We start from the raw sequence: 22,072 nt of genomic DNA on the forward strand, positions 1-22,072 counted from the left end.
GACCTCTGTTGTTGCCCTCACCTCAGAGCGGGAATCCAATAAGACGTCAACATCAAGTCAACATACATTGAGGGGCCAAAACATCGTGTTTAACAGTGCAGAGGTCCGCTTTTGAAGCACAGCAGAGCAGCGATTCTGCATGGCATGGATTCGACAAGTACTTTGCAGTTTCATTTACACATGCGGAATTATAAGTGGACACATAAATCACAGGGCGGTCGTTTGTGGGCATAGAGTTGGCGCCCAACGGCAGTACGGAAGTGTTCCGTCGGGTTCAGATCAAGCAAATTTCGTGGCCAAGATAAGCATTTATTGACATGCACCTAAAAACTCTGTAGCGCGGTTCTGGTCTTGTGGCACGTATAACTATGATGATAGAAGACACCATCGTTTCGAGGAAATACATCAAGCATGAAGCAAAGCAGGTGGCACACGAAGATGTCAACATAATCCACAGCTTTGATATTCGGTTTCATCACTACCACAGGTCGCATGGGGGCCAGAGTATACCTCCCCATTGTATAATACTGCCTGTATAGGCCTGCATACGTGGCGTAGTGCACGTTATGAGCAGCCCTTCGCCTGGATGATGGTGTGTCTGGACACAACCATTACTTTCTGTAACATGAAACGCAATACATCCGATCAGGCGACACGTTTCCATTAATCAACGGTCCAGTCTCGATGATCCCTCTTCCTCTGCTATCACAACGGACGATGCTGTTGGGATAACGTTGGAAGACGAGAGGATCATCCATAGAGGAGCTCCATGTTGCTGAACCCTGTGCTCCAAAAGACTTATGCGTGTACCAGCATTGCTTTCTGTCATCATATCTGACACAGATCTCCGCCTCTCCTGATTTACACAGCTGCCAAACCTTCGATGATTTTCACATTCTGCGATGAGCTGAGGATGTTCAACGTCTTGTCACCTACTCGTGGTTTCACCGCCTCCTTCAATCAGTTTCCATAGATGTTCACGAAAGTAGTACTTCAACAGCTGACCAGTGAGACGCTTGGTCCGAGGCACCAGGCCATGACAATCTGCGCTTTGACAAAATAGCTTATGTCAGTGGATCTCACCATTTGTAGCCCCTATTGTGACTAGACTGATCACCCATTCGTCTCTGCTCCACTTAGATACTTCTCTTATCATGTCCTGTGCCCAAAACACCAGCAAATGGTAATTCAGTTCGATGCTGGGTGGTGGTCACAATGTTTCGGCTGATCAGTACACTTCTGCTGTCACAGTTTAAAGACATCTTTAAGCCGTTGGCACTACGACTGTGCTTTTGAATTCAATGCTGAGTGTATGAGTTCAACGTGTTGCTGAATGCTCAGAAACGATGTGACTTGCACTTACATTTCACGTGCCCCAAAATCGTACATGTGATTGCAACACTCTCCAGTGGCAGCTGCCAACTGTATCTGGCTCGTAGGTCACACTGTTTACGAAATGGGCGCTCGTAAAATTCCTATTTTAGCTTTATTAAAACACACATTTCCTGCATTTCCATGTCCTAGTCATGCTGTTCTGTCTGTAGTATACAAATATAAAACCTTCAATATCCATGGATACATATCAAGATAAAAAAGAAAGTACCAAGTCCAGTTAATAAAAACATCAGCTTCCCTACAAAAAAAAAAGAAATGTGATACAAATTTACAGTAGTTCTCCACGTAAGATAAAAGTTATTCATCATTCTCACTTTTTATAAGACCCTAAGATCATTCTTACTTTATCATTGTCCCTAGTCAGTAGCATAATCCTTACGACATTAAGCTAATTGAACAAATTCATTCCTCAGAAAGAGCAAAATTATATTTAGATAACATCAATACTTGTGTTAAACTAATAAGAAGGTGTCGGAGCCTATTAAAAACATGAAGGTTAGTAAAGAAACATTTGGCCACAATGGAACACAAACCTCCAAAACATCACACTTTTTCTTACGAATCAGTGACGCTAATCATTTCGCTAAACCAACAACGAAAGTTTTATAAACATATTTACTACCTATCATCTCCTCAAAGCTTTAATCGTAGCTACGTTACTAAATTAAATTGAATTATAACAAACTGTACCAAGAGCAACGCGATTTTGACAGCTCCTCAGTTTTCTGGTGCTCAGAAACGGCATATATGCATATGGGATTCAACTGAAAGCCAATATGGCGCCTCCCAACGCTGTACTGAAGGGAGATGGCATGCACGCTCGGAAAGACTCCCCAACGTGATATTCCACGCTAAGACATGAGAAACTCGGCACTCTCAACGTTTGGATGCACAGTCCGTGTGCTTTAGTCAGAGCCAGCGCAAGGCACGTGTGAAATGTGCGGCCTCACGGGTGGCACATCTGTGGGGCGACAACGCGCTGTCGAGTCTGCAGCCAGTATTGCCAACAGTAAAATGGAATTTCACGCTAAAAAGCTTATTTACAACCATCAGAGCCCACTAGATTTTTTTCGTGCATTTAAGAAAACCACTAGATTGTAATTTTTTTAATCACTGAGTGTGTTCAGTAGCCCAAAATATGAGACAATTGTTTTGTCCCTTTGTTTAAGGCTAGAACAGTACCGACATACATGTAACAGTAAAGTTACCTAAAGAAAATTAACAGATTGGAATCATCAAAGTCTTCCTCGACAGAAGGTTCAACACCAAAAGCACAGGTAGTAGCGGAAGAAGTAAATTCAGATGTTTTATATGCTGCAACACTTCCTGGCTCTCACCTCACCGTCTGCTTAAATGCCTTAGCTTGTTGTGGGCTTTAGTAATCGTGTACTGTAGGGCCATCGGTTCCCGTAAAAGAGAGCTCGTATTTGTGCTTTGCATTCTGAACTCATATTGTTAGCTAAAGCTTTTATTCTGTACCTACGTGTGTTAGTGTACAATACTCAGTATTTATGTTTATTAGTGTCAATGAGACTCGATACATTGAAGGTAGCAGTTTTTATAGTTTTATTAGGTCATTTTCGTGTATACGTAAACGTTTGTTTAAATTATAAATATGAGGGAAAAATCAGTGGGTATATCTTATCGTAGGTTATTGTTTAATTCTTTAAAAATATTCACTAGATTGCCCCTAACAGTTTACTGTAGGTCACTGTTCTTTTTTATTTAGTATTCACTTAATAGCCTCTAGCAGGAAAACAAGCACCAGATTTAGCTTCTACCATACATTTTTATTGTTTTTGAGTGTTGAGTATCCTTCCTGCCAACTAGAGCGTAGCCGTTAACCTTGTGTGGCAGTAGGTTTCCTTAAGTTTCTTATAGTAAATCACATATTAACTATGTAGATAGGGACTGTGTCTGTTGTGTGCGGATGCAGGAGGAGTTGGCCACTGTCCAAATGCAGCTGGAAGCTTTGCTGGCCACAGTCAACAGACTCCAGAGTGCCACCTTGAGGTGTGGTGGGGATGGGGTGCCTGGGACAGCCTCTACTGCACTAGATGTGAAGGGGGGGACGTCACAGCTCTCTGTTACTGAACTGACCTCAGGTGCAGCTGAGCCGGCCAACCCACTGTCACCTCAGTGTGGGTCGCGGACTGTGTCGAGGTCTCGAGCCTCAAGGCAAAGGCTGCTTGTGGGTTGATGGCTCCTGCCGAATCTCATACACTTTGCTAATAGATACAGTGTGCTATCAGATGCAGGGTGGGGGGGGGGAGGAAGAGCTGGATCAAAATGCGCCTTCTGCCAGGATAGTGACCACTCCTTCAGCAAGGTCTGGACAGGTATGTGGGGTTAGGGGTTTGTTAGTTATTGGGAGCTCGAAAGTTAGGTGGGTCATGGAGTCCCTCAGGAACATAGCGGCTAGGGCAGGGAAGAGGTCCAACGTTCCCTCGGTGTGCTAGCTTGGGGGCCTTGACCGGGATGTGTAAGAGGATCATCCAGCAGCTATCGAGCGTGTAGGGTCCAGCCAGCTGCAGATTGTTGCACATGTCAGCACCGACGATGCCAGTCATTGGGGTTCCAAGGAAATCCTTGGGTCCTTTCAACAACTGGCTAAATGGGCAAAGGCAGCCTCCATCTCTCGAGGAGTGGAGGCCAAGCTGAAGATTTGCAGCATCACACCCAGGGTGGACCGAGGTTCTCTGGTTTGGAGTGGAGTGGAGAATCTAAACCAGAGGCTATGTCGATTCTGTGACGAAAATGGTTGTAGATCCTCGACCTACACTATGGGGTGGAAGGTTGTAGGACGCCCCTCGATAGATCAGGGGTGCACTACACAAAGGAAGTAGCTACATGGGTAGCACAGTATGTGTGGCGTGCGCATGGGGGCTTTTCTTAGTTAGGTTCCTCCCCACGGGAAACAAACTGTTGGCCTGAAAACTTACTAGTTCATAACACTGATGTGGGTGTGACAACTGTAAAAATTCTTACTGTGCCTAAACAGATCATTCCAAAGGATTTAAATATGCTAAATCTCATGTTAGTGAATTGTCGAAGTTTCTGTAGCAAAATCCCCGAGTTACTCTCTGAAATAAATAGTAATAAAGCCAATATTGTATTAGGTACCGATAGCTGGTTGAAATCAGACATAAATAGCAGTGAAATTTTGAACTCGGATTGTACAATGTTTAGGAAGGACAGAACTGATGCTATGGGAGGTGGTGTGTTAATTGCAGTTAAAAGCTGTTTAAACGTGGTTGAGATCAATACTGCGTTGGACTGTGAAATATTCAGGATAAAGCTGTCAATCAGACAGGGAGTGACCACTGTATTAGGATGTTTTTATAGACCACCAGCATCCGCAACAAACGTCGCAGAGTACATAGGAAATAAATACCGAAATTATCCATTAGTTATAGGTGGAGACTTTAATCTGGCGTCCATTGACTCGGAAAATTACACGTTTATCACAGGGGGCAGAAGCAAAGGCTCGTCTGAAGTTATTCTAGGAGTGCTATCAACATACAACCTTGAGCAGTTGGTTAGAATACCAACTCGAGATGGGAACATGTTATATGTCTTGGCGACAAACAGAACTGATCTTTTTGAGGAAGTTAATCTAGAAGAAGGTATCAGTGACCATAATGTAGTTGTGGCTTTGATGTCAGTGGAAGCTGCAAAAAAACCAAAGAAACCACGTATAATTTTCTTGTTTGGGAAAGCAAATAAAAGTGTCATTAATGAATATGTTCATAGTCAGCTCCAAGCAATCACCGCAGAACACAAAGATATTGAGCAACTTTGGTCGGAATTTATAGGTATTGTCCACCACGTGCTAGAGAAATATGTGCCTAGCAAAAATGTAGGGGAGGAAAAGGATCCACCTTGGTTCAACAAACATATTAGATATTAGGAAGTTGCTGATAAAGCAGAGATTTTTGCACAATCGTCTCAAACGTAATCAATGCCCCGCTGACAAACAGAAATTATGCGAAATGAAAGCAATTGTCAAAAGGTCAATGAGAGATTCTTTTAACGAGTTTGAAAGGAATATCGTATCTGCAGATTCTAAACATAACCCCAAAAAATTCTGGTCGTATGTAAAATCTATGAACGCTACAAATAATGCAATACCTTCTCTTGCTGACAGAAAGGGTAATGTAATGGATGATGATAAACAGAAGGCCGAAATTCTAAACCTAGGTTTCAAAAAGTCGTTTATGGTAGAGGACTGCAGCACCATTCCACTTTTCAATCATCGAACAAACGCAAGGATAGCTGACATAGTGTTTAGTGTATCTGGGGTTGTAAAACAGTTAATCTCCTTAGACGCCAGGAAGACATCTGGCCCGGACGGCATTCCTGTAAGATTTTATGTTGACTATGCTACAAATATAGCACTATTCTTATCCATCATCTATCAGAGATCATTGGAACAGCGGAAAGTTCCACGGGACTGGAAGAAGAGCCAGGTCACAGCAACCTGTAAAAAGGGTAGAAAATCGAATGCACATAATTACCAGTCAGTTTCACTGACATCGATTTGTTGTAGAATCATGGAACATATTTTGTGTTAGACATAATGGCCTTCCTAGACTCTGAGAAGCTCGTCTGCAGAAACTAGCATGGTTTTAGAAAACAGCGATCATGCGAGACACAGCTGGCCCTCTTTGTGCACGATTTACAACAGGCTCTAGACACCGGCTCCCAGGCTAATGCCATGTTCCTTGACTTTCGATAGGCGTTCGACTCAGTTTCGCACTGTCGCTTGCCCTTTGGGTGCGCGCTTACAGTCTACCCGATGACATATGCGGTTGGATAGAAAGTTTTATTACAGACAGAGAGCAGAATCTCGTCCTGAATGGGGAGGTTTCAACAGAAACAAGCGTAACAACAGGTGTGCCCCAGGGCAGCGTAATAGGCCGCTGCATTTTGCGATTAACATAAACGATCTGGTTGACGGTATTGACAACGGCTTCAGACTGTTTGTCGATGATGCTGTAGTCTATAGGAAACTAGTATCACACGAAAGTTGTGAGCAAATCAATGAGAATCTGCAGAAAATAAATGCGTGGTTTAATACTGGCAGTTACCTCTCAATATTAGTAAGTGTAACCTATTGCGTATAACAAAGCGAAAATCCTCGTTAATGTACGGATAAAAAATACATGCCCAGTCTTTGGAAGCGGTAACATCCGTCAAGTATCTGGGTGTGACTAGTCGCACTGATCTCAAATGGAACGATCAGGCTACACAAGTAACGGATAAGGCGAACTCTAGATTGCGGTTTATTGGTAGAATCCTGAAGCGACGCAGTCCTTCAACAAAGGAAATTGCTTAAAATTCTTTAGTTCGTCCAGTGTTAGACTACTGTTCGTCTGTGTGGTACCCTTATCAGTTGGGTCTGATTCAAGAGATTGAGAAGGTCCAAAGAAGAGCGGCAAGATTCGTGACTGGTACATTTAGCCATCGCAAGAGCGTTACACATCTCATAGAAAATTTGAAGTGGGACACACTTGCAGATAGACGACGTGCTAAACGGAAGGAGCTGCTCACTAAATTTCAAAATCCGATCTTCGCCGTGGCTGTAGAGAATAAATTATTACCACCAAATTTCAAATCGCGCAATGATCACCATTCAAAGATACGGGAAATTAGAGCCCATACTGAGGCGTTCAGACCGTCGCTTTTCCCTCGCGCCATTTCACCCTTTAGTTTTAATAACGTTCATCTCGCTAAAATGCCCTTCCATTTCTGCATTTGACAACGGCAACACTAGTCAGGTGGACTGATAAGGTAAGGAATGAGGAGGTTCTACGCAGAATTGGAGAGGAAAGGGATATGTGGAAAACACTGATAAGGAGAAGGTACAGGATGATAGGACATCTGCTAAGACATGAGGGAATGACTTCCATGGTACTAGAGGGAGCTGTAGAAGGGAAAAACTGTAGAGGAAGACAGAGATTGGAATACGTCAAGCAAATAATTGAGGACGTAGGTTGCAAGTGCTACTCTGAGATGAAGAGGTTAGCACAGGAAAGGAATTCGTGGCGGTCCGCATCAAACCAGTCAGTAGACAGATGACCCAAATAAACACTAGTCATGGCTTGCAAACGTTGTAATACGTGAAACGGTTTGCTGTCACATGCATCTTTCTATTTAACCACTTCACACTATAAATTAAGAATTTCTTTGGTTTTGGACAATTTGACAGGATTTAAATTTTGCCACTGAAAATCGATTTCTGTTATTGTAGCAGGATCAGTACTATGTGTTTCAAGGATAGTAATCAATGGCTCTTTATTAAGCCAAAGAGCATTGGACACTGAAAGAAGTGAAATTTTCATCAAAATTTCAGTGTTGTCTGGAATCCTTTGCAACAACTGTATTATTAACTGGCAGACAAATTGGATGTATCTCTGACGAAGGACATGTTCTTGTTGTGGATGTAACGGATTTTATCAATTCATTAATCTTTCTCTTTTTTTCAGTTTCACATCCTAGACTGGTCTGGGATATGAATACTTCTCAAAGTCTAAATTTAATTTGGTTTGCACAAGATATGTGGAGACAAAAACTTTTTTCATTAGTGGCTCTGTTAAGACAATGTGGTCATTTAACATCTTGCATAGATACCTCATACTGGATCCATAATATTTATTGATCGTATGCAAATCTGAAGGAATTGGCTTTAAAAATATCAAGTATGCCAGACTGCATTCATCAGGAAACGTGGAATAAAGCAATTTTGCAGTGTAAAACTTGTCTTTGATTCGAGTTAGTTCAAAGTGCATCCTAAGCTCTAACCAGTGGTCTGCAATTCTCGTTACTGTAGGCTCTATGGACGACTACTGCGTCTCACATGTGTGTGAAATTTTGAGGCTTTCTGCTCCTTCATTGATTGTCTGACAAAGCCGAGCGGTTCTAGGCGCTTCAGTCTGGAACCGCACGACCGCTACAGCCGCAGGTTCGAATCCTGCCTCAGACATGGATGTGTGTGATGTCCTTAGGTTAGTTAGGTTTAAGTATTTCTAAATTCTAGGGAACTGATGACCTCAAATGTTAAGTACCACAGTGCTCAGAGCCATTTTTTGTCTGACGAATATCATCTGCTGGAGTGTTGAAGAGTGCAGAAACCAATTAAACATTTCCCTAACTAAGAAGCTAAGATATTTTGCAGCGTTTCACTCGAAACAGAAGTAGCAAGTTCTTTTTTAAAAAAAATTTGATGGCATCATTGTTAATACCTTCCATTACATTAGCTATGTCTATATGTCTATGCCTACACCCGGCAGCTTGCTTAGATCTAATTCAGATTCCTGGAGCTTGTCTCTAATTGCTTTTACAATAGACAGTGCACTGCAATGTTCGAGGCTCGCTACTTTCATAATTGTTGAAATGATCGCGTTGATTGCAGCATGTAAGGGGTCCATAGGCCCTTACTATAACCTTGCACTCGGCACAGGTCGATAGGGCGAACAATCGATTGTGACGTGTTGCAAGTGTTGAGATGCGCCAGAGTGGTTGGCGGGAATGGTGTGTGTGTGGATGTCATTATTGGAATACAGGGTTTTTAACCGAGAAGGGTGTCACTATCGCCGTGGTTAGACCCCTAAATAATAAATAAATACCAGGAAAGTGATGTAGTATCTTTATAAAAGTGATCAGTGACGTTACTGGTGCCGATATTTACTTTCGCGTCTACCACGCCGGCCTAACCTTGGATTGCAGTGTTGGATGCAGTGATGGATTAGAGTGTGACGATAATGGCAAATGAAGAAAGCCTGTGCTGAGATTAGCTGTAATTAGATATGTATGATGAAGGCAGTGGCTGTCTCCTTTTTGTGTTTTGAGAAGAATATGAGTTCGTAATTAGTAAAACTGTGTTGGTGCTCCTTATTACCATACATTCAGTATTATAGTATTGAACAGGACGAACTGGAAAGTAACAACTTCCATAGCAGTCAATTTCGATTACCAGCCCCATTAGGTTCACAGTCATGTTAATAATAAATATTGGGCTGCTATTTGATCAGATCAGGTTGGGGTAAAAACGGAGGTGTTACAACTTGGCTTACCATGAAAGGACAAGTGCAATCTTTGGGCGAATAGTAAAGAACAATAGCTAATTTTATCTTGCTTAACGTGAGAAAATATTTTCCAATTTTGGATGAAGACAGTATGTAAACTTTAAATTTGTGGCAATAAATTCATTCGGGTTACATATGCATAGGTAACTGCAAAATTGAAACTTTAAAACAGTGTTTCGATGTGTAGGACCTTATAAATGGTTACCGTAGTTAAAATTGCGTAACCATAACGAATGTTGGACGGTGGACAATGTCTACAGCACGTTTTGCAAAATTAAAAATCGCGACAAGAAACAGTGCATCTTGAAGAATACGAAGTAATAGCATCTTACAATTGTGAATAAACTGATTTTTCGCCATATTAGATAGAGTAGTAGTGTCAATATACTGTGTTATAATGTGCAAATGCGTAGATCTGTGCGAAAAACTGTGAAAAGTGAACACCAAAGAAAGACACGTGTCAACATTACCACAACAAAACGAGCCAAGAATTCATCATGAAATATTTTAAAGAAGTTTTTAATGGTAACGTTATGACCGAAATTGCTTTTTGAATGATGAAAATCGAGCAACTTCATGTGGACCCATAAACTGTTATACAGGCGACAACTTATGTGGCGACGCAATTGTTGAATGACGTCACACAGACTCGTGCAGCAGCCGCGCCAAAGAGCTTCGATCCGCGAGGTGATTTCACACATCATCCCAACTACCTGTGCAGGGAGTAGGTCAGACACAGACGCACTACGCTGGACAGCGACCAGCGCGACTTCGAGATACACCGAGCGCCAACCCGGCATCTAGCGGCCGAACTACAAACTACGCCTGCTCGCAGCGCCACGGAGTAGCCAACTGAGAAATATAGCGACTCACCACAGATCTCCAGCACGACTTCACACGGCCCTGGCGACAGTACATTCAGCGGCGCATCACAAAAGCGCCACACCCACTTCAAATGTCAAAACATCGCGACTCGTGGTAACGTCAGTTGGTGAGTGAAGACGACTTGTTAGCATAACATTAAATGGCAATATACTATCTTCACAGTAGATGAACAGTTTTAAACTGTATTTTGCCTTAGGACAAGTACCCAATTACAGTAATTTCAGAAAATTTTACGAAACATACTCTGAAATATAACATGCTTATTTATGCATATTGTGCTGCCTAAACAGTGATTATGCAGATATGCTAATTGCTTTTGGAGATTTTACATTTATAGATTTAATGAATGGTGTGATTTGCCTTATTTAAAACATTTTACATAAACTGTGTATGTGGAAATTGATATTTGAATTTATTGGGCTTTGAGAGTCGTTATGCTCAGTACTCATACGTATCGTATCAATTTTGGGATTAACTCAAGTTACTGCAGTTACTGTTTGATTAGTTTATCGGTAATTAGGAGTGTTTTGGGTTACAAGAGGTTATTTTATATTACTTGCTTGTGCATTAAAAATAAACCAAACATGTCTACCGAAGATAAGCAGGAGGTTTGTGAGGCAGTAGCTGAAAGGAAATGGATAGGACGGGAAGACAGAGATGATTCAGGAATCAGTGATTATGGATTGTCATTAGAAAGCCCATTAGCACATTCAACTAGTTACCCTGAGACACCACGACAAACAACGAGAGATAAGCCAGTTTCAGAGGGTGAGGATATATGGTCAATGTTAGCAGACTTGTTAAAGGAAACCAAGGCAACAAAAGAGAAATTAGAAGAAACTAAAGAAAGGGAAGAAATATTCCCCAAATGGTTAAAGGAAGGTTTACAAGAAAATAAAGAAAGAGAAGAAATGTTCCACAAATCATTAAAGGAAGATTTACAAGAAACCAGAGAAAGCTTAGTAAAATCATTTAAGGGAACTCTAGCCCAAGAGATCAAAACATCGCAAAGGAAAATAGAATATAATCTGAAGAAGGAAATGCAGGAGCTACATTAACGACTGAAGATGGACATCAACGAGAGAGAGAGAGAGTAAGCTACAGAAGAGCGTAGACCAAGTCCAGGGAGACGTGGGGAAGATGGAAGGAAAGTTAACAAAAACGATAGAAGTTGATATTAAAGAAACTAAAGCCGAATTGGAAGAAAGGATCACCAAAGTTGAAACAAATTGCAATCATCAAATCTCCAAGGTGACGCAGATGCAGAAACAATGCAATGATCCGGTTAAGGGGATAGGAGATAGGCAAAACCAACTGGCTGTCAATTTGAAAAAAGGTATAGCCATGCAACGAGAAGAGGATAACAAGAGGGTCACAATGGAGGTCAGGCAATTACAATATGGAGTGCAACAATTGGAGAGCAAGACAGAAGAAATTGATAAACGAATTAGCAATGCAACTTTAACTGTTGGGGAAGGTAGAGTCGTTACCTTGATGAGCAGTGATAGTCGGTACATCCAAAACAATAGAGGACAGAAGTATAAACCGAAAGGGGGGTTGCATCCAATGATATTTATGAAATGGTTAAAAGGAGTTTTCCCAGCACATTTCAAAGACGCAGACAAGATTCAATTTGCAATAGTTAGGATGGAAGGTGAGGCCTTCACTTGGGGAGTCAGGAAGAAGGAAGGGATTACTAATTACGGTCAGTTTGAAGGGGAATTCTTGAAGAACTACTGGTCTCAAAGTCATCAGTGTGCAGCACTTGAGGACCTACTACACCGCAAGTCACTTAATACATGGAGAGGAACGTTGAGAGAGTTTGCCGAACGTTTGTGGGAATTAAACGAGACATTGGAACAACCCCTGAGTGATGACAATGATATCAGCGACAAAAAGAAGATTGAGCCAGAGAATGCAAGAAACTGTATTCGGGAGCCTAATTAAAGATAGGGAGGCCTTGATGGAGATACTGGAACAACTGGAATCTGTTTGATCACAGGAACACAACCAAGCTAATAATCAAAACCGAGAGGGATGTAGTGTCCAAAGGAATCATTTTAATAATTCGTCTAATTATAGAGGAAGAGGTGGTGGCCATAGGTATAGGAACCATGGTGGTGAACGGCAATGGAGAAATGATTGGAGAAGGAGTGAAGAACCGAGAGATCATGAGAGAGGAAGGGATAGGCGAATGAATGATATGGTGCATATAGAAGAGGCAGAGAAACCGGAAAACCGAACGACACTCCAGATGAGGTCCAGTCAGGAGTGAGAGCTACAAGGACCAGAATAAACCTACTAAGACACGACAATGGTGGAGATCTAAGAGGAGATCTTCTGGAGGAAAGAAGTAGGATTCCCAAAGAACCCATACTACCCATGATAGGGATCAAGCTATGTGGACTGAATATTGAGGCATTAGTTGACACAGGAAGTGAAGCATGTGCAATATCCAAGAGGCTATATGAACAGGTACTGAAAGCAAACATTAGCTTGCCTAGTTTCCCAGTGAGTGGAGTGAGGATTGTGAATGCGTTGGGTGCAAGGAGTAAGCCTATTAAAGAACAAGTGTTGATTACCTTCGAGATAGAGGGAGAAGAATAAGAAGCAACATTTTTGGTGGTCAGTGGACTGAACACATTTATTATTTTAGGAATGAAGTTGAAGCGATAGTGAGTTTTGATGAAGGTACTATCAAGGTCAAAGGAAGAAAGGGAGAAGAGGTTAAAGTTTGCTGGGGGTAGTGCAATAAAATAAGAGGAAGAATTTAAATGGATAAGTTTGTGTTATGAAGAGGAACCCACAGTAGTATATGGGGAAGAGGAACTAGAAGAAGAAGTGTTGGTGTACTTTGAGGGATTAGCACGAGAGGGTCAACATGAAGAGTATAAGATCAGTTGTAACCTCCCCACAAAAATATAATAAACAAATAATATGAGTATGATTCTAATTTAGTGTAACCTCATAACAAAATTCTTTCACAGTGTAACCTCCCCACAAAAGTTATAATAATAATATGAATATGGTTCTAATTTAATGTAACCTCAAAAATAAATTCATTTATATTTAATCTCCCCACAAAATTCGTTCCCATTTAATGTAAGGTCAAAATTCATTCACATTTAGCATTACCTCACAACAACAAAAATCCCTAAACCTCTCAAGAGTAAAAGTTATAATTATGTCGTACACATTCAGTGCAACGTCCCAACAAAAAGAAAAATAAATTCAGTAACCTGGTGATAATACAATGTAACTAACCTCTCAATTAAATTGTCGCTCACTTATAACTTTTCAATAATTGACTGTAAATTTAACCTGGTAAATTTTGGACGACAGCAGTGCTGGATCATGGCCCTGAAAGATCATTCTGAATAAAAAAAAAAGGAAAAATTCTTACCTCAATGAAGTCGCCGGATATATCTGCTCTTACAATAAATTTTTCCGACACAGCTCTGTGCAATGCTGGTCGATATATATCTCATTTATGAAAGGAAGCAACTGATTTTTTTTTCTTTTGCAATAATCGGGATGATCATGGCTGGGAGAAATTAGTAAATTCTTTAAATTGAAATGAATGTTTGTTAAAAGTTACTTTTTATGATGAAGATTTTTATTACGAGAGTTTTAAAACATTTACATGCGACTTGAGATAACATTAACACATATGCGCAAGGCTGCTTTTTACCTTATACAATAATACTCAGGCTCCGGCATCGCTGCACCGCGACCGGGCCAGTGAACACGATACAACATACCAGACCAGAGCAGACTCCAGACTAGCAACAAGTTACTGCTACAGCTACACAGTTCCTACTGCAATCAACACTGCTCTCTGGTCAGAGATTTTCTTATACCTTGCATATTGCAGGCAGTGCATGAGCAATACATCGAAATTACATCTGCTTGGACCTCTTACACAGTAAAAAGTTGGAGGAAATGACACACGTAGATAAGGAGATTAAGAGGAAATTAGCCACAGTATTATACAGGCATTGTAAGGTATTTTCTCAACGGCCAGGTATCATGAAAGGGGTGGAGTGTAAGCTGAAGATAAAGAACCATAAACCGTTCAATATAAAACAGTATTCCATTCCCCAGGCGAAAAGAAGAGCAGTAGATGAGGAGATACAGAGGATGATGGACCTTGGTGTTATAGAAAGGGCCAACAGTCAATATAACAGCCCCCAATTTGTTGTTGATAAGAAGGATGGAAAAGTGAGGATAGTTTTAGATGCATGGATGGTAAACAAGATCATTGAGCCAGAGCGGGACAAGCCTGAGACCAAAGAAGAAGTGATTCAAAAATTCTGAGGAGCAAAGGTACTTAGTAGTATCGACGTAACTACCGGTTACTGGCAAACACTACTGGCCACAGAATGCCGCCAGTACACAGCATTTACTTATGGAGGGAGGTGCTATCAATTTAGAGTGTTGCCATTTGGGCTTAACGTGTCAGTGTCTGAATTCATAAGAACAATGGATAAGATACTGGGCGAGGAGTTACTTAAGAAAGTCACCATTTATGTGGATGACCTCTTCATAGCAAGTGAATCATGAAAAGAACATTTGGATAGGTTGGATGCAGTGTTGGAAGCTTTTGAAACTGGAGGCGTAACAGTAAACCAGGACAAGTCGGAAATTGGCAAATCAAAGATAGAATTCCTGGGCCATACAATATCAGAGGAGGGTATCTATCCTGATCCTAGTAAAATGGAGGCTATTAGAAATTTTCCGACCCCCCATAGTAAGAAGCAGTTGCAAGCGTTCTTTGGGGTTTGCGAGTTTTATAGAAAATTTGTCAAGGGATGCATACTTAATGCCCCGAATATGAGGGAATTGACCAAGGCAAGAATGACGTGGCATTGTAGTACAGAGTACCAAGCCGAGTTTGAGAATATCAAGGAAGCACTATGTAGTGCAGACATATTGTACCACCCAGATTTTTCCAAGGACTTTTATTTGAGAACGGACAGCTCTAACTATGGACTGGGGACACATTTTTACCAAATGGAGAGGAGCAGAAATGGCGAGAGAGTAAGAACAATAGCATTTGGTAGCAGGAATTTAAATGCTTGGGAGAGGATATATTCGATTACTGAAAGGGAGGTACTGGCAAACGTATGGGGGTTTAAGCGATACCGTTATTATTTGGTGGGGAGGCATGTGAAAGTGGTGACTGACCATAAGCCCCTTACATTTCTGACCACAAGCAAATTGAGGCTTAGCAGACTACCGCGATGGGCCCTGGAATTACAGAACTATGACTTCGAGATAATTTATGAGCCAGGAGCAACCCACATCACCCCTTGTCAAGATTACCAGCTGACTTGAGAGGAATGTTGGTGGACAGGCCGGAAGGAGTAGAAGTTAGAATTAACCTAATGAAAGGAGTACAGTACGAAGAATTTGTAAGGAAGTTCCTAAAGAATGTGTGCAGGGAACGGAACGAGGACGAGAAATTGAAGACAATTAAAAACAAATACAGGTGTGCAGGAGAGGAAAGAATTCGCACATTTTATCATATTCACAATGGGATACTTTATAAAAGAAGCAAGGAGAGTGAGGAGAACTGGAAACTCTATGTGCCTGAGCATGTGGTAGAGAAATTAATTTGGTATACGCACTATAGTAATGCTCATTGTGGATCAAAGAAGTGTCTGGGAAAGTTGAAATCAGATTGTGCATTCAACAACATGGGAAGGTGTATACGTAAGATACTGGGTACATGTGACACTTGTCAAAAATCTAAAATGACTACAGTACAGCACAAAGGATATATGCTCCCAATTGTACCAACAGCTATTAAGGATATAGTAGCATTGGATCTCTTTGGGTGCTTCCTGCCTCACAAGGGAATTACGCACAAATCTTAGTAGTGGAAGAGCTGGTTTCCAAGTACATAAAATTTTACCCTGTTAAAGAAAGCCACTAGTAGAGCCATCATTAACCAGTTTGAGAAAAGCTATTTTCAAAAGGTGTGTATTCCTAAGCGAATCTTGAGTGATAATCGGTCACAATTTAGGTCAAAGGAGTGGACAGAGATGCTAAATGAACATAAAATAGAGCAAATTGCCATTTCTAGATATAGGCCAGCTTCTAACCCTGCAGCATGAACAATGAAGGAATTTAACCGTTTATGCCGAACATACTGTCATAGGGAGCATGGTTCATGGAAAGAATATTTGGATGAATTTGAGCAGGTCAGGAATCACATCCCACATGATTCTACAGGGTTTCCACCATGTGAAGTATTGCTCAATCAAGAACCCAACAGTATTTTTGCTAGTGTACAAACCAGGAACTTCATTGACCTGGGAAAGGAAATTGGAACTAGTGGAATTAAGTATGAAGGAGAATGCTAGGAAATGGCAGGAAAGACATGACAAGCTAGTGAAACCGATAACTTATCGAGTGGGAGACTTAGTACTAGTAAAGGTTCATGCAAAATTAAATAAAATAAACTCTGAAATACACTAATTCAACCACGTTTATAAGAGACCATACAGGATTATAAAAATTGGGCATCCTAACACGGTGGAGTTGGAATATGCACGGACAAAGAGAGTGCATGGTAAGGGGCATGTGGAAAACATAAAAAGGTACTACTCAGACGAGAACAGGGATAACCCAGATGAGGAAGTGGAATTCGATTAGGGCGAATGTCTAACATGGGGTGTTCAAGCTCCATGATGTAGCTGGGTAAGACATGTTTGGAATATTCAGTTGTTAATTGGACATTTGAAAAAGGGGAATGTTTATTTGCATTGTATTTTCTGATGTATTATAAATAGAGCTTCATATTTCATATCAATAATTACTTGAGAATGGCTGTAAAACCTGTAACAACTCAATTGTAATATAATAACTCATATGTCATGTGTTCACATAATAATTTTTTATTGTATGTTGTGTGCTATATTCAATATGGACTGTAGAGGATTATTGCTGCTTGATGGAAAATTGTGATTTGGAAAATGCCATGTTTGTGAGATGTAATAACCTTTTGTAGAATATTATTATGGAGGCAGCCCACTACCAGAGTCGAGGGATTTCATTAATTATTTACGCTGTGTGTTTTGTTCAGATGTAGTAATACCTAGTTTCCTTGCCCATTCTTTTACGCCAGAGGCACCAAAGAAGTCTTCTAGAGTGGGGATGTAAGGGGTCCGTAGGGCCTTACTATAACTTTGCACTCAGCACAGGTCGATAGGGCGAACAATCGATTGTGACGTGTTGCGAGTGTCGAGATGCGCCATAGTGGTTGGCTGGAATGATGTGTAAGTGGAGGTCATTATTGGAATACAGGGTTTTTAACCGAGAAGGGTGTCACCATCGCCGTGGTTAGACCCCTAAATAATAAATAAATACCGGGAAAGTGATGAAGTATCTTTATAAAAGTGATCAGTGACGTTACTAGTGCCGATATTTAGTTTCGCGTCTACTGCACCAGCCTAACCTTGGATTGCAGTGTCGGATGCAGTGATGGATTAGCGTGTGACGATAATGGCAAATGAAGAAAGCCTGTGCTGAGATTAGCTGTAATTAGATATGCATGATGAAGGCAGTGACTGTCTCCTTTTTGCATTTTGAGAAGAATGTAAGTTTGTAATTAGTAAAACTGTGTTGGTGTTCCTTATTATCATACATTCAGTATTATAGTATTGAACAGGACGAACTGGAAAGTAACAACTTCCATAGCAGTCAATTCCGATTACCAGCCCCATTAGGTTCACGGTCATGTTAGTAATAAATATTGGGCTGCTATTCGATCAGATCAGGTTGGGATCAAAACGGAGGTGTTACAAGCACTATGTTGTATATTATTCCTAAAAATTTGATTACACTAACATCTGTTGAGTCAGCAATTAAAATGTTACACATGATATCACTGATATCTTGCCGCAAATTTTCCACAAAATAGGGCCTCAGTATATGTTTTGTAACTGCACTACACTTGGTTCTTTGCATTTGAAATGTTCTGGCGATGTCGCTTCTGTGAATTTACTCTCGCACAAATCACTTAAGTGAGGCCATGAAATGATCGCACAGTGGCTAGAAATAAATAATGCAAGGGAATATTCAGCTTGGTTAACTTCTAACGATCCTTTCACTGTTTCTTGTTTGTCTTACGATAGAAAGTGACGCTGCAGTGCCTTTTTGTATCACAGTGGCTTAATATGTCGGTATAACGCGCCAACACTGCGCAGTCACAGTTTTCCGATATGCTCTAGTATCATCATCTTCCTAGCCACTCTGCAAATTTACTATCGTGCAGTCATTGAACACAAAATTTTTGTGTGTACTGTGCCTTTACTTTACCCATATTTAGCACTAAGTCAACTTTACCAACGTAAAATAACACCCTGTTAACACCGGCACTGTAGGTATCACTCGTACAATGTGTACTGGGCTGTGGCAGTCGATGGCAAACGTAAACAAATGAGAGCTTACCCGCAGAGTTGGCAGCCAATGAGTGTTCCAGCTTCTGGGTTACCGATTCCTTATGATGTTGTGAGAGTCGTATTCGAACACAGCAACGCATCGAGATTGGTCTCTGCAGTCATTTCAAAATAATAAATGAAAACACCGAGCAACGCGCAATGCAAAGCACAGAGGAGTGCACCCGACTGCAAATTTTTGCTCATGTCGGCACCAATGACTCCTGCCTTCTGGGTTCAGAGGTCATCCTCAGTTCATACAGGCGGTTGGCGGAATTGGTGAAGGCGGTAAGCCTCGCTCGTTGGGTGTAATCTCAGCTAACTATTTGTAGTATCGTTCCCAGAACCGATCGCGGTCCTTTGGTTTGGAGCCGAGTAGAAGGCTTAAGCCAGAGGCTCAGACGATTCTGTGGAGATATGGGGTGCCTATTTCTCGACCTCTGCTATTGGGTGGAGAAATGTAGGGTCCCCTTGAATAGGTCAGGCGTGTACTACACGCCGGAAGCGGTTACAAGGGTAGCGGAGTACGTGTGGAGTGCACATGTGGGTTTTTTAGGTTACAGAATTCCCCCCCTAGGCCCGACAAGACGCCTCCTGAGACGTGGAAAGGTAGGAGTAGGCAAAATGCAGCAGGGAATAACAATATTAATGTGCTAATAGTAAACTGCAGGTTCGTCTACAGAAAGGTTCCAGAACTGCTCTCATTAATAATCGGTCACAATGCCTATATAGTACTAGGGACAGAAAGTTGGCTGAAACCAGACGTAAACAGCAATGAAATCCTAAACTCAGATTGGAATGTATACCGCAGAGACAGGCTGGACAGTGAAGGGGGAGGTGTGTTTATAGCGATAAAAAGTGCAATAGAATCAAAGGAAATTGACGGAGATCCAAAATGTGAAATAATTTGGGTGAAGGTCACGGTTAAAGCAGCCTCAAACAAGGTAATTGGATGTCTCTATAGGCCCCCTGGCTCAGCAGCTGCTGTGGCTGAGCACCTGAAGGATAATTTGGAAAGTATTTCAAGTAGATATCCCCACCATGTTATAGTTCCGGGTGGAGATTTTAATTTGCCGGATTTAGACTGGGACGTTCATAACGGGTGGCAGGGACAAAGAATCCAGTGAAATTTTTTTAAGTGCTTTATCTGAAAACTACCTTGAGCTGTTAAACAGTGAACCGACTCATGGCGATAACATATCAGACCTTTTGGTGACAAACAGACCCGACCTATTTGAAACAGTTAATGCAGAACAGGGAACCAGCGATCATAAAGTGGTTACTGCATCGATGATTTCAGCCGTAAATAGAAATATTAAAAATGGTAGGAAGATTTTTCTGTTTAGCAAAAGTGACAAAAAGCAGATTACAGAGTACCTGACGGTTCAACACAAAAGTTTTGTCTCAAGTACAGATAGTGTTGAGGATCAGTGGACAAAGTTCAAAACCATCGTACAATATGCATTAGATGAGTATGTGCCAAGCAAGATCGTAAGAGATGGAAAAGAGCCAGCGTGGTACAACAACCGAGTTAGAAAACTGCTGCGGAAGCAAAGGGAACTTCACAGCAAACATATACATAGCCAAAGCCTTGCAGACAAACAAAAATTACGCGTAGCGAGATGTAGTGTGATGAGGGCTGTGCGAGAGGCGTTCAATGAATTCGAAAGTAAAGTTCTATGTACTGAGTTGGCAGAAAATCTTAAGAAATTTTAGTCTTATGTCAAAGTGGTAGGTGGATCAAAACAAAATGTCCAGACACTCTGTGACCAAAATGGTACTGAAATAGAGGATGACAGAGTAAAGGCCGATATACTAAATGTCTTTTTCCAAAGATGTTTCACAGAGGAAGACCGCACTGTAGTTCCTTCTCTAGATTGTCGAACAGATGACAAAATGGTAGATATCGAAATAGACGACAGAGGGATAGAGAAATAACTAAAATCGCTCAAAAGAGGAAAGGCTGCTGGACCTGATGGGATACCAGTTCGATTTTACACAGAGTACGCGAAGGAACTTGTCCCCCTTCTTGCAGCAGTGTACCGCAGGTCTCTAGAAGAGCGTAACGTTTCAAAGGATTGGAAAAGGGCACAGGTCATCCCCGTTTTCAAGAAGGGACGTCGAACAGATGTGCAGAACTATAGACCTATATCTCTAATGTCGATCAGTTGTAGAATTTGGAACACGTATTATGTGAGACTAGAAATCTACTCTGTAGGAATCAGCATGGGTTTCGAAAAAGACGGTCGTGTGAAACCCAGCTCGCGCTATTCGTTCACGAGACTCAGAGGGCCATAGACACTGGTTCCCAGGTAGATGCCATGCTTCTTGACTTCCGCAAGGCGTGTGATACAGTTCCCCACGGTCTCTTAATGAACAAAATAAGAGCATATGGACTATCAGACCAATTGTGTGATTGGATTGAAGAGTTCCTAGGTAACAGAACGCAGCATGTCATTCTCAATGGAGAGAAGTCTTCCGAAGTAAGAGTGATTTCAGGTGTGCCGCAGGGGAGTGTCATAGGACCGTTGCTATTCGCAATATACATAAATGACCTTGTGGATGACATCGGAAGTTCACTGAGGCTTTTTACAAATGATGCTGTGGTGTATCGAGAGGTTGTAACAATGGAAAATTGTACTTAAATGCAGGAGGATCTGCAGCGAATTGACGCATGGTGCAGGGAATGGCAATTGAATTCCAATGTAGACAAGTGTAATGTGCTGCGAATACATAGAAAGATAGATCCATTATCATTTAGCTACAAAACAGCAGGTCAGCAACTGGAAGCAGTTAATTCCATAAATTATCTGGGAGTACGCATTAGGAGTGATTTAAAATGGAATGATCATATAAAGTTGATCGTTAGTAAAGCAGATGCCAGACTGAGATTCATTGGAAGAATCCTAAGGAAATGCAATCCGAAAACAAAGGAAGTAGGTTACAGTCCGCTTGTTCGCCCACTGCTTGATTACAGCTCAGCAGTGTGGGATCCGTACCAGATAGGATTGATAGAAGAGATAGAGAAGATCCAATGGAGAGCGGCGTGCTTAGTTACAAGATCATTTAGTAATCGCGAAAGCGTTACGGAGATGATAGATAAACTCCAATGGAAGACTCTGCAGGAGAGACGCTCAGGAGCTCGGTACAGGCTTTTGTTAAATTTTCGAGAACATACCTTCACCGAAGAGTCAAGCAGTATATTGCTCCCTCCTACGTATATCTCGCGAAGAGACCATGAGGATAAAATCAGAGAGATTA

This window comes from Schistocerca americana, chromosome 4 (assembly GCF_021461395.2).
Source record: "Schistocerca americana isolate TAMUIC-IGC-003095 chromosome 4, iqSchAmer2.1, whole genome shotgun sequence".
Taxonomy (NCBI): domain Eukaryota; kingdom Metazoa; phylum Arthropoda; class Insecta; order Orthoptera; family Acrididae; genus Schistocerca; species Schistocerca americana.